The sequence below is a fragment of the Xenopus tropicalis genome, chromosome 5 (assembly GCF_000004195.4).
Source record: "Xenopus tropicalis strain Nigerian chromosome 5, UCB_Xtro_10.0, whole genome shotgun sequence".
NCBI classification, from domain to species: domain Eukaryota; kingdom Metazoa; phylum Chordata; class Amphibia; order Anura; family Pipidae; genus Xenopus; species Xenopus tropicalis.
In genome coordinates, this window is record NC_030681.2 from 48,969,165 (window position 1) to 48,984,266 (window position 15,102).

The following is a 15,102-nucleotide window of genomic DNA, read 5'->3' on the forward strand; positions in this document are numbered from 1 at the left end:
CCAATATTAAAGCCAGAGTCACCGTCACAAATCATGGGCCTCCAGCAGGACTTTTTAAGAACACTTCAAAAATCATTGAGCAAAGGTTAAAGACACAACGCTGGACTGTTCTGAAGTGGCCAACAATGAGTTAAGATCTAAATACAGTTGAACACTTGGAGAGATCTGAAAACTGCACTTGGGAGAAAGTATCCATCAAATCCAGACTATCATTCATGGCTATAGAGAGTTCTGGGTTTGTTATTTATTCCAGTCTATGCTGCTAAATATTAAGGGGGGCATTTACTAATCTGATTTTTTTTTCCTGATTCTGATTTTTTAGCCCTAAGTCACCAAAAAAAGATGCAACTTTTCTCAGAGCACTTATCAAAGCACAATTGTATACGATTAAGAAAATTTTAAATTTTTTCTAATTTATAGAACCTTGCATATTTTCCACAATATTTTCATTAAATTCTGCGTCTTTTTTGTGCTTTGCGGCAATTTGTGTGACAAAATCCTATTTGTTGCAACGTCTACGAAAGTTTCATTATTCATTCAAGCTTCGGTATTGTGACTTTCCTTGGGCCAGGTTGGAGCTGCAGAGTGCCATTGAGCCCTATGGGAGACTTTCCTTGGGCCAGGTTGGAGCTGCAGAGTGCCATTGAGCCCTATGGGAGACTTTCCTTGGGCCAGGTTGGAGCTGCAGAGTGCCATTGAGCCCTATGGGAGACTTTCCTTGGGCCAGGTTGGAGCTGCAGAGTGCCATTGAGCCCTATGGGAGGCTTTCCTTGGGCCAGGTTGGAGCTGCAGAGTGCCATTGAGTCCTATGGGAGACTTTCCTTGGGCCAGGTTGGAGCTGCAGAGTGCCATTGAGCCCTATGGGAGACTTTCCTTGGGCCGGGTTGGAGCTGCAGAGTGCCATTGAGCCCTATGGGAGACTTTCCTTGGGCGAGGTTGGAGCTGCAGAGTGCCATTGAGCCCTATGGGAGACTTCCCTTGGGCCAGGTTGCAGCTGCAGAGTGCCATTGAGCCCTATGGGAGACTTTCCTTGGGCCGGGTTGGAGCTGCAGAGTGCCATTGAGCCCTATGGGAGACTTTCCTTGGGCCGGGTTGGAGCTGCAGAGTGCCATTGAGCCCTATGGGAGACTTTCCTTGGGCCGGGTTGGAGCTGCAGAGTGCCATTGAGCCCTATGGGAGACTTTCCTTGGGCCGGGTTGGAGCTGCAGAGTGCCATTGAGCCCTATGGGAGACTTTCCTTGGGCCGGGTTGGAGCTGCATAGTGCAATTGAGCCCTATGGGAGACTTTCCTTGGGCCGGGTTGGAGCTGCAGAGTGCCATTGAGCCCTATGGGAGACTTTCCTTGGGCCGGGTTGGAGCTGCAGAGTGCCATTGAGCCCTATGGGAGACTTTCCTTGGGCCGGGTTGGAGCTGCAGAGTGCCATTGAGTCCTATGGGAGACTTTCCTTGGGCCAGGTTGGAGCTGCAGAGTGCCATTGAGCCCTATGGGAGACTTTCCTTGGGCCAGGTTGGAGCTGCAGAGTGCCATTGAGCCCTATGGGAGACTTTCCTTGGGCCAGGTTGGAGCTGCAGAGTGCCATTGAGCCCTATGGGAGACTTTCACGATTTTTCACGCAATTAACGCACATCCGAAAATATTGCATTTACTCCGAATTTTTGCCATTCTTTAAAATAGCCGAAATTCAGATAAATCTGATAAATCTATGTGTCCAAATGGCTAAAAATCCAAATCCGACAATTCACCAGCTAAAACTTGCTGAGATTGTGTAGAAGTCAATGGCAGGTGTCCCTTCCCTTTCCTGAAATATTCTTCTTTCGCCTCAAAACTGTAGAGGTTTTGGATTTTTGAAGCTGGTTTTTGTATGATAATTGGAAAAATTTGATTTTGGGGCAACAATTTGAAAAAGTTGCAGTTTCTGTGACTTTTTCCCATACAGACATTTTTTTGTAATACATTTGTGGACATGAGTTTAGTTGAATTTTAAAAAATAAAAATAGGTGAAATATTAGAGTTTTAGTAAATCTGATTACGCAATTCGATTGACTACAATGCCACGGTGTTGTCACCCTCGCTGGAGGCGATTAAAGCACATTGAGCTTGAACTACAAGTAAATTAGCCCTGTAACCTAAATCAATGGTGCCTGTATTACTATTACATTATCTATTTACTACACGATGCTTATCTTGCTCTGTATAGATATTTCTTTTAGAGCAGTTAAACTTTCCGTCTATGCAAAGCAAGTTTCACCCACATCTGCCTTATTGATAAATGCATTTATTTTTCTTCTGTTTGGAATGTTCTTGGAAAAGGGCGGATAGATTTGTAACATACAGCTACAACATGCTTTAGATCTATGGATATCTGGACATTAATTGATTTAATTTTACTGAATATTTTCACTGTTAAATGGGATCACCCTGGGAAATAATCCCAAATTTATATCTATCATGTTAGTTGAGCAGAGTAAACTTGACTTTCTCTATATAAACAATTTAAATCTAGTTTCCTTCAATTTTGGAATTACTCAATCAAAGCAAGCAGGCAGGCACCATTTTGTGGACACTGTTATGAAGACAAGCTTTGTATCATCCCAAAATCTTGTTTATGTGCCAGAATGGGGGACCAGATGCCTATGCCCATGCAGTGGCTACACAATTAGATGGTGAGGGAGTGGAAAAGTGAGAAATGGAGTGACATCTAGTGCTGAATAGCGTAGAGGCAGGCAAAATATGATTGACAGCTGGGATTTTTAAATGCCTTTATAATAGGTTTGGGTGTGTTAAATAAAAAAGGAATTTGGGTTTCATGTTTAATTTTAAAAGGACTTTAATTGTACAGCTTTTTAAGTTTGGGTGACAGGTCCCCTTTAAATCACGTCCAAGATATGCATGCATATTTACACGGTATGTAGAACAGCATGAGGTTTATAATAAAGGTTCTCACACAAATGTCATCCTTGTAATGTCAAGTCTAAGGGGGAGATTCACTAAGACACGAACGCTCGGAGCCTTCATACGAACGCTCCAAGCGTATTCTCGCCGATTTTTTCGCGCTCTGCCGCTGTTTACAATGGTCAGTACGAAAATTTCGTGACTTTCAGATCGCCAATACGATATTATCTTAATACGATTTTTTCATATGCATTTTCAGGATATTTGCGATCTTCCGAAATTTTCGTTTCCAATCTGGATTTTTCCCATTTGTGATTCGAATTCGTGGATTAGTAAATCTGCAGATTGTAGCTGCTGATATCGGTCCCTTGGACCGATTCAGCAGCTTATCGGTCCGCGTAGGGGAAACGAGGGGCCTGCCCGACTCATATTTGGCCTGAAATCGGGCACATATCGATTGGCTCGTTGATGCAGTCCCCGAACCGACTGCCCCTATTCCAGTCCCAGGGCCAAACGACCGAATTAGCCTAAATTCCCCCGATATCACGCACCCGTAGGTGGGGATATCGGGAGTAGATCCACTTGCTTGGCGACCTCGGCTGGCCAGCGGATCTTTACGTGTATGGGGACCTTTAGATGGATCACAACTTGATGTATCCAGAAGAAAATTCTGGTATCCTATTATTTATTGGGTGAAATCGTAATTTTTAATCTAGTTAATGAACAATTAGTTTGTGCATAGAGAAAATAAATATATTCTATATACAGAATATATATACTTCAAGCCAATTGGACAATTGCTAGATTATTTCCTACATATTACCTGAAAATAGTATTATTCTTCCACAGAAAACCAACACAGAGTTTGGTGAGTGGTAAGAACTTGAACCTGAATGTGTTAGTTTCCTGTGGAAGAATAATATCATTTCTAGGCAATATGTAGAATGCCGGGAATTCTTGGAGCCACTTGGATGAGTGGTGAAACATTTTCCAAAAAACTCGGAAAAATCCAATTGTTTTAGACTTAATTCTACTAGATACTTATCTGTCTTTGAGTTGAATTTAAAATTTGGCAGATTTGTTGAAAATGATGGATAGAATGTTATTTCCTGCACTCGAGTTGTTTTTTTTTTAATGCTTTTTATGAAGGAATTTTTAAGACTTGAGGTTTTTTTTATAAATAGGCACACAATCAATGTTTTTGCGTTTTTTTTTCTAATTAATAAATAACATCTTTATGTCCTTTTTGATAAATATGCTTCTCAATTTTTTTTTCTGTGACATCCAGTGCGCCATTAACTAACCAAATGCCGATTATTTATGTAAAAAAGAAGCCTCGTGATATTTTGGGTTTAAAACAAGAATATGGTGCATTATTAGCTAATAAAGATCAGTTCCCTTTTGATGATCAAAATACACAGTTTTTCAACTTTTTATTACACTTTTGATCCATTTCACAGTTAATATCTATGTACAGAGTCTTTGTATAACTTTGAGGCAGCAGATAAAATCACACATCCACAGAAAAAGAAAATGGCACACAATTTTAAAACCGTTAAGCTAGAATAAGGAGTGCCTAGTTATCTACAAAATCTACATCTGGTAAAGACACAAGCTGTGATTTCAAAAATTAAAAAAATAAACCAAAGAGTTGAAAGAAAGTAATTGCCATCAATGTGCGATTCATGGGTAGCGAGTCAAGCAAACACATTAGAGGCCACTTCAATTAAAAAAATAAATAAATGATTTCCTAGCAATGAAATAAACAGGTGGTAAATCGTGGTTCCATATCATAAGTCTTTGTGCCAGCAACCAGAGACAAGGTGTGAGCAGCCATCTTAAAAGCAACTTGTCCACTCAATATTTGCCACTCGGTTACATAGCGTCCCAGAGATAATGCATTAGAAACCAATAAATTATTTTTATTTGATTTTTTTTTTTTAAACATGTGCCCTCAATACATTGCGTTCTAGTTACAGATAACCGCTTATTTACATGCGCAGACTCGGTAATGCCCAGAAATGTACAGGACATACAATAAAGATACAAAAAAATAAAGGAATGAAACCGGCAATATGGATTCCTTAGTTTCCATTATGAGAAAACACGGGTTTTGCTAAATGAAATAACACATTTTCTGTGATGGTAACAAAAGCTCATGACATATACATCCATTAAAAAAAAATAAAGCTATAGGAAAATCCAGCAGCATCCATTTCTTTCGTATATATATGGCTAAGAATTTGGAAGTGTTGGCAACATACACCCCCTCACGTAGATGATTTTTGACACAAATGTGGATAGCGGCATGAAAGCATACGATTTCTTTGGAATTTAAGAATCCCAGACAATATTAGAAGATTGAGTGGCAGAGTTAATCTACTAATAAAAATAAATGAATGTGAAAATAATGCAATTAAATCTGACTGAGCACAAAGCAGAGCTGAGTAGAAAGGACAACATTTTTTTGTCACAAAATTTATGGTGAAAAAAAAATCACTAAATTGACCAGATTTTCCATTGTCAACTATTGTGTCTAGTGTTCCTGTGCTTTGGAGCAAGTTCTGGGGCCCTACGATATAATAGTTAATGACAGAATTACCCAGTTTTACTCATTACAACTATTCAGTGGCAGTGAAATTGTTGCTGGAGCATGAAGGACCCTTTCTTAATAAGAAAAAATTGCGAGAAAGTGGGAAAGCTAAATTCATTTCATTTAGGAAATACCGAAACCTACATTTTGAGAGACCTTCAACAATTCTCTATTTTTTCTTATCTTTGTGAAGATTTTTTCTTTCTTTAGGAAAATAAAATGTAAAACAGGGATGGGAAAACCTACAGACATCCAGATGTTACTAAACCACTTCCACCAACACACAACATTCAAACAGTGAGATTCTGGCATTTGTAGCTCTGAGGTTCTCTGACGAGCCAGCCTCTGTATTACACATTATGTTTTCCCAGTTAGCCACTGTAAAGTTAATATTCTTTGGTTACCACAGGGTAGAGTTATAACCAGTTATCTCATTTTGCCAATTAATAATCACATTTGTGTACAACAGATTTAGAAAAAAACAAAGTCAAACTATCCACAAAATGCACCTTTATAATCCTTGGTATAAGCGCATGATAAAATAACCAGTATAAGAAGTGGAAGTTCCACAGGTAAGCTTGAAGTATAGATCATCAGCATGATTGTCACATTCTGAATACAATATTAGACTTTTTCATCACCAGCTCATTTAAACCTGTGTTTATGTGTAATTGTATTACCCACTGTTCTATTTTATGAAAACCATATGCAATTTGTGAATTTGTCCAGGGGATAGAAACTTGGCACTAGTGTATTTGTGGGTACCAAAGACATGTTTTCCCTTTTACAATGGATAAGACATATTATAGATGCCACTGTTGCAATTGGCCAATAACTTATCATCAAGGTTCCGTGATGCCTCAGCATCGACTTTCTTTTACTTAACATACTAGTTTAATTTATGGACTAATCACAGGCCATTTTACTGTACTCCATTATGATGCCAAATACATCATGACTCACTGGCATTTCATTGAAGAATATGAGGTATCCAGCAATGGGATCAGTAGCCAGACATAGGGGGTTAGGCAAAGAAATCAAAGTAGCTAGGCAAAACTGCCTGCCAAATATGTTAATTTAATATACAGGACCATTTGACTAACTGTCATCACCTAATTTTTCCATGTAATTACAATACCATTTAAAACAAATACATTTTTTAACATAAAGTGGTATTTTTTGTCATATAAGAAGAAATTTCAATTAACTGTACAATTTACATTTCTCATGATTCTATTGTTGTATCAATATCTATTGTTGTATCACAGGTATCTCCTAGCAGCAGTGTCGCATGTATTAATGAGTCTTTTTAGATAAACAGTGTTTGATTCTGCTTCTCAGCGAGACACTGGTTCTGATCCCGGGGGCATATCTGGAATACCCATCACTAAACAGGAATGTTTCTACTGAAATAAAACTAAAAACATCATTGAATGACAGGAAATAGAACCTTCCATAAAAATATCTCACTTATTAAGAAGGGGCAGAATCCTTTTCCCTTCCAAAATGGAAAGCAAAGAGCTTTGCCTCGCCCTCCGTATGTGGCACAGTGGGAGACACATGGGCATTCCCAAGGCACATCGCCAACTTGCCTGCCAATCAGAACATGCAAGCCAGGAATGCTGAGGAATCTGTGGGAGGGCACAAAGATGGAGCACAGACAGTGGTAGGTGTATGATACAGGCACCAGTGGGAACAATTTGTGCACCTTAATGTTCCTCTTCTCTTCTGCCTCTGCTCACTGTAAACAAGCCCAAATAACTTTAATCAGCACCTAAAGCACTTACCCAAAGTATGTTTTGGCAAAAGTAAAGACTTTTACTTCTTACAACACAATGTTCTTTAAGGTGGGTCAAGGTGACAAAAAGTACTTCGGCCTACTTGCTTTAGCATTTTGAACAAATAAAACTACACATTTAGGGGCCTATTTATTAACATATGGAAAATCAGATTCCAAGCCTTGATGTGCCTGCTATTTTATCCACGGCAAAAGAATACATTTTCTAAATATTAAAAAAACTATTTGAAAATTATAATTATCGGTCATTTTTGTTGTGATTTTTTTGTACACTATTCTCCAGTTGTCTTAAAATTTTTCCCCAGTTACAGAAACCATTGTCTCTCATTTAAAAATGCTTCCTTTTTACTTATTATTTAGTTAATAAATAGATATTATCAGGGGTTGTCAAGCTTTTTCCAATAGTGAGTTGCTTATCCGAGATCCCTAGGTTCATGGACCAGAGTATTTTAAAAAGATAACATCATGGACGGAAGCCAGTGAAACCCCTGAACCAGCCTATGGCCTTGATAATCTCTTGGTGGTCTATGTACAACCCCTGGGCCTCCTGATGGACATCTTTCACCTAAAGCAGACATGTCCAACTGAAGACCAGTGGGCGGGATGTGTTTGTCCCTAAGTGACATGTGTTGTCATATAACCTCCTCGAAGCATAGGAGCTATGGGGCCAACTTATTTAATCCTTCAAGATTACTAGCAGTTTCATTTTTTTAAATTTTTTAACAATTTGACAAAGCCTTCCTAGCAGGAAAATGTTCCTAACAGTAAGGGCACATTTATTTAAAGGAACAGTAACACCAAAAAATGAAAGTGTATAAAAGTAACTAAAATATAATGTGCTGCTGCCCTGCACTGGTAGAAATTGTATGTTTACTTCAGAAAGTCTACTATAATTTATATAAATAAGCTGCTATGTAGCCATGAAGGCAGCCATTCAAAGGAGAAAAGGCACATAGCAGATAACAGATAAAACACTATTGTATTCTACAGAGCTTATCTGTTATCGGCTATATAACCTGTGCCTTTTCTCCTTTTTTCCAGCTTGAATGGCTGCCCCCGTGGCTACACAGCAGCTTATTATATAAATTATAGTAGCGTTACTGTAGCAAACACACCAGTTTTACCAGTGCAGGGCAACAGTGCATTATATTTTTATTACTTTAAAGCTCTTTCATTTTTTGGTGTTACTGTTCCTTTAAGATGCAGGAAAAGGTGATGTACCGTGTTAGCCAGTCAAAAATGTTTACAGGGTAACCCTTTTGAAATAAAAAATAACAAAAGTGGTATGATACCTATATTGGCTAACTAAGATAACCATAGCAAGCTTTCAGAACATTTTAGTTCCTTTTTTTTTTCTTGAAAAAGGAACTAAAATGTTTTGAAAGCTTGCTATGGTTATCTTAATTAGCCAATAAAGGTATCACCTTTATACCACTTTTGTTCCTTTAAGCTATTACTTATTTCATTACATTTATTTAAATGTGCAGTTGAAAGCCATTCTGCTTAAGGGGGTGGCAGCAACTATAAAGCTATAAGCTTGATGCAAACAGTGTGCAGGGAAAAAGGATGCAGGGCTGGACCTAGGGGTACGTAGAAGAGACCTAGGGCGCCACAGTTCAGGGGTTTCATAGACACACCTATCCTGCCTACCTACTTCTAGTTCAGCTTTCTGTAACTGTAATTCTAGCAGGCGGCTGATTGAGTGGCGGGATTTATGCTCAGTGGTGATAGGGGGAGTTAGCTGGGTGTTTGAGGGATCTAGGGCTTCCCTTGGGCCCCTTGCCTTTCGGCACAGCCCTGACAACAGACAGTTATTTATTAGACTAAAAAATGTTTGAGCAAGCAGTAGCTGTTACTTATAGCTTGGTGAAATGCACCAATGACTGATAAATCAGCCCTTAAATGTGCAAATACTATACTACAAAAGACGAAAAATATCACAGTAATTATTTATGTACTGGATAGGGACAACTTCTACTCCAGTGTTATGTTTTACCAGTCCTTTTAAGAGGATCTTCCTATGCAAACTAAACGGAATTATCATTTTTCAAGACAAAAAATGAAACAAAAATTCATGACATAAAGTGAAGCCCAAAGACAGAACAGTAAATGCTGAGCAACGCTGCGACCCACAATGACATTATCTATAACTACTCAACTATTTTTTCTCACTTTGCACGACAGCATATTATCAGTTGTTCAATAGTATTTTAATAAATTTCAACTAAAAATAAACCTTTTTGTATAAGAAATATAGGAAATAAAAATACTGCAACTTTTCATCTCTCAAAGTGATATGTATGTTATATTCATCATTTTTGTCTTAAAAAACAAGGTTGGCCACAAAGACAGGAATCAATACTTTCATGTTTCCCTGTTCTTGCAGACATATCTGTACTCTATATAATGAGACATTATTTTGCATGAAGCCATTTACCCACAATGAATGTGCTCCAGCTCTGGGATGAGACACAGAAACAAACCAAAATATTAAGCAACATCTAATCTTAAAGCTTTTGTTGGTCTGAATTGGAGCACTAATACATTTTGTGTTATGATCATCATATTAATCCCCTAAAATAGCTCTCACAGAAACATTTTTCAATTACGCACTTTATTCCAATAAAATATTCATCATCGTACATAAATTAATTTTCTTCTTATATTTGTAAAAGTATCTGCTTTGTCGGCCAAATTCAGCAAATGTTTGTCAGATCTAACCACCTCTGTCATGGGCCAATATGTCGAATTCCTCGAATTACATAGAAGATTTGTACAAAGCCATTGACCACAGTCTGAATGTGGGCCATGAATAGTGAAAATATTTCTGCACATACCAATCAATGTCTGAATAAGCATCAATTAGATATTGATTGGATAGGGGATCATTATTTGGTGCCATAAAATAGGTCAAGAGGTAGCCAAATATATCAAGAGTGATCTACAAGAACTGCCATCGCCAGCTAAAAAGGACCCATATTCTATACTACAGGCATTGCATTAGCAGCAGCAGCCCTGTAGTGTATTTTCTATACAGAGATACTGTAAAACTATGCTAGCATTATTACTGCCCTCAACTGAGTACAAAGGAGGATAGTGAACCCTTTAAAGGACATGTAAACCCTATATATTCCTACCATGTATATAAGTTGGGCACATCTCCCCCACCCAAACCACACCATTTGTATTGCATATATCCCCTCCTTTCGCCAGCACCATTACATTTTCCAAAAACAAATGGTAACCCAGTTGCCATTTTCCCTATCACACATCTTGTGTAAAATCGTGACATTTACGTCTGCAAACAGCATATGTGTGCAGTAAAGTTCATGCAATGGAGAATGCAGGCTTACACAGGCAGAATTTACTGAGATAAAAAGTCCTGCTTGGATTGAACCCTATAATGGTGAAGCTCAGGACAGGAGGTTAGGAAAAAATTATGTTTCTTCAGCAGAGCGCACAGCTAGAGCAGAGTTTCTATGGAAACAAGCAATGCTATCTCTTCATTGGCTGCTAGACTGGAAGGTTTGTTTTGTAACCTGAGTTGATAAGATGAGTATGCTCGGTGAGCCAAAGTCAGTTCCTAAGGGAGGGGTCTGAGTGAATTAGAGGAGGAGAAGAAATCCTAAGTAATTAAGGGGATACAGCAGCCTTACTGTTAACCTTTGAACAACAGGATTGGCAGGTATTTAAAAACTTTAAAGAGGCTGTTCACTGATAAAAACATTTTTGTGTTAGGGGTTTACATGTCCTTTTGCCAATTTTTCTCATAAAGTAAAACAAAACTAAAAATTATTGTTGGGTGCCAATTTGTCCCCCCACTGCTACCCTAATTATTAACTTCCTACCCCAGCTCAGGGTACTTTCTGCAGAAAGCACATTTGTCATCTTCTTGCCTGTGTCCATGCATCCCCTGTGGCAACTGAAGAAGACCCAGGCAAGAAGATGAAGCTGTGCTCACTGTAGAAAGAACCCAAGGCCAGAGGAGGAGCAGCGACCAAGGGTAGCAGGTTGGTGTTTCCAGTTACTGAGAGGTGCCTAACCAATTCCAATCCCTAGGGAGATATACTACAATTTAAAAATACTAATCACATTAAGATAAAGGCTTTGCATTGGATCATAAAGCTGACATAGTAATCTTTTTAGTTCCAGAGGATGGTGGGGCCCAAACCATTCCAAAAATACACAGAAAGACAATTTGTCAGAACCACTCAATGCATCTGTATACAAGGAGACAGTGGCTTCAATATGTGATGATGTATTAATTACAAAAGATGAACCTTTGCATAAAGTTTAATGCAGTCCTAACTAATAAATTATATCTCTTTATATATTTATTTAAAATTATCATCTCTATTTTTGGTTTACATTTATAGAAAATAAAAAGTAACACATACATGAAAAATAAATACAGAGACAATTGGCATCAGATCATTACATCTAATAGTATTTTAGCCCCAGGGATTTTATATATTAAAAAACAAACAAAAAATAACTCAACATTCACAAGTCATTGGTGGAGATATCAAGAAGAGCTCTAGCTATACCAGTAGCAGCAGGAATAATCATTTGCAAGTGTTAAGTCAAAGTCTTGTCTCACACGTTTGGCAGAGACCACCTTCTAGGGGTGCACCGAATCCAGCATTCGGTTCAGGATTCAGCCTTTTTTGTCAGGATTTAGATTTGGCTGAATCCAAGTGCCTGGCCAAACCGAATGCAAATCCTTTAAATGACCTAACCCCCCCCCCCCCCCCCCAATTTGGGATTTGGCTGAACCCAAAAATTGTGGATTCGGTGCATCTCTACCACCTTCATGGCATTTTTGGCATGCAGTCCTGTGACTCCACTGGGTCAAAGACTGTCCTCTCTGGATAATCGAGTTCACCCAACAGGATGAACATTTCAATTCTAAATCAGACATTTGGCTCATGGACTAATAGGTCATATAACACACGGGGAGGGGTAAAAAAAACAAAAAAAAAACGATATAATCCATAAACATCAAGAAACTGGTTAACTGGTTACTGAATTCATAGCGGCAACATAATAAAAAAAAAAAGTGAAACAAAAAAAAGCATATCCTGGGTACAAGACGCAGAAAAAGTCACCACGTTAAATTAATATATACCCCAAACACTACTAATTACATTTATAGTACAGGGTGTTTGGAATTCAGGTCATTCTAAGAACCAATTCAAACCAATATAGCCCCAGTAAAGATGAAACAGATGCAAGCATCTGATGTGATCTTGTATGAGGAGGTGCTGGTGTGGCACAAAAATATATAAGGCAGCACTCAGTGGATGAAGTTTATGTTCTTTCCATTTTTAATTCAATCCAAGCAGAACCAGCAGGGGGTTGCCTGTGATATACTCAACAGGCAATGTTCCCTCTAATTTGCTTTTGGCCATGCGTGCCAAAATTATCTTTTGAGCAGACTTTGTAAAAGCTGTGTGCAGGAATGGGTCCAAATACAAAATGAATGTGTTTTCCTATAAAATTCTCTGTGCGCACCATCATTTGTCTTGTGCACCACCATCAATACTGTGTGCATGTACATAAGTGAATGGCTTACAAATACATTTTGTTATATTAGATTTTACACTAAGTGGCCAGGAGAACAGGGGCCAGACTGGGGCTGAGATGCCAGGAAGCCAAGATAGACAGGAGTGAAAAAGCAAAACCAAACCGGCAGCAAGTAAAAGCAAGAACATGCAGGACACATACAGGGACAGACTTTGATCAGATTCTTATCAGATTCAATACACAATACAAAGCACCCAAACTCTTAGAAGAATGAGAAGTACTGTATATACTTGGGCACACAGCATTTTCTCCTATGGAGTTTAATATACATATCTGCAACAAAAAATACTGTCTGGCTCCATCTTAGATATCTAACAGTTCTCAAAGGCACCAAACACGTGAGGGTTTTAAACATCTTTCGAGCATAAGCTGATAAGTCAGCCAAAACAAACTAGTGATCAAAAACACTGTTCTTGCACAGATAAATGCTGGTATAAAATATAAAGAAAATGCTCCCCTAAATACTTTCACTATTTGCTTGTGTTGTTTTTGGAGAAAAGCAGGTTTTAAAAGCCGCTTTTTCTCTACTGGCGTTTGTATGTGGTGCTCTCTCAGCACTGTCAGTTCACAGCAATGGGCTCCAATGTGCTGGAGTAGCATTCCTGAGCTCACAAGTTGGTGTCCCTATCATATCCCCCAAAGTGACACTGTACCAGTGCTTGGAGTTCACATTATTTCTAAAAACACACTGCTGGGCTTGGGGATAATGTTGCTGCAGCCTGCAAAGTGTTATAATTTGGATTGGAAAGGACAACTGCATATGGAGTGAACCCGTGCCCTCCTTGCAGTGATCTTTGCTGTAGATGGAGATAGTGATAGATAGGCTTTTAAGGCCTCCTTTTATCAAGAAATGTTTTTTAAAGGAGAAGAAAAGATAAAAATCCCTGGTGGAGGTGCCAAGTTGTTAAGCACCCAACAATGATTCTAGTCGCTTCCCTACCCAAAGCTGGAGTTCCTGTTCTTCAAATGCACCAAACTGTGGTAATATATGAGGATAGCCTTGCTGCCATCTTGTTCCATTTCCCAGGCATCCAATGTGCCAACTGGAGCTGGGCGCAGAACAGAAATCAGCATACAAGGTCTATACTGTGCATGCACTCACCTGGGGGTGCAGAGGGTGTTTGGGACAATGGAACATGCTGGCAGCATGGGGTTTATTTTGAAGAAGAGGAGAGCCAGCCCAAGGTAGCAAGTGCGTAACTACAATCAGTGTGTGGGGGGGGGGCTTGGGTGCCTAACCAATTGGAGGCACTAATTAGAAGTTCCCTGATCTTCTTTAGCACTGGGATGACACCAAAAGTACAAAGTAAACATTTTGGCACATAATATTAAATTAAAACAATAATTAATATGATAACTTAATAAAAATTAAAGACATATTCAAGCCCATACTATATTTCAACCCATCAAATAACAACAAAACAGGTTTTTTTTTTGCGAATCACAAACACAAATATAAGGCAGTTATTGGCAACGTTGCTATTTATAAATTAAATTACAGATTTAGCAAAAAAAAAAAAAATCAGTGAATGAATCTGTACTGAATACATTTTCTAATGAATCTGATGCATTTCCAACAATATTACTGCCAATAGGAGTTAGATAGGCTGCGTATGGAGGCAGAGCCAATTTAATAGCAAAAGGGAAAAATGCCATTCTTCTCTTTTGAAAGCATCAATGTCTATTCTATTTTAATTCTAGATTTCTATTAAAATATTAATAAAGCCACTTTTTACTAATTATCATTTATCAATTTACCATTCTACTCGAAGAGCGGTTTAAAAAGTGTAAAAATATTGTGCTTGATTTTCTGGATGCACCGCTCAAAACTATTTGTTCAGATCTCAGGTTGGAATGTGAGAACAGCTGCATACATTTCATCTATACATCTTCTAATATCATCAGCAGTTAAACATCCTCTCATTCTTTCACTTCTTGCAAAATCTAGAATTGAGAATGATAGGGGTGCGTATAAATGGCTATACGTCCCAGCTAGTATATTCCATGTGATATCTCAGCTCCCTTATGGTAGGGAATATAATCACAAACGCAGATTCTCTTTGCAAAAGGTCATTGGTTAGGAGAGATTTCTGCCCATATAGATTATGACTTCGGATTTGCCAGGTATTGAAAAGCGCGTTACAACACAAATAAACACTAAACACTGTTGGGTAATATGATTAAAAAGTGCCGCTGGGGCGTTTTCCCATATCTTTGCTGGAGTGATACAAT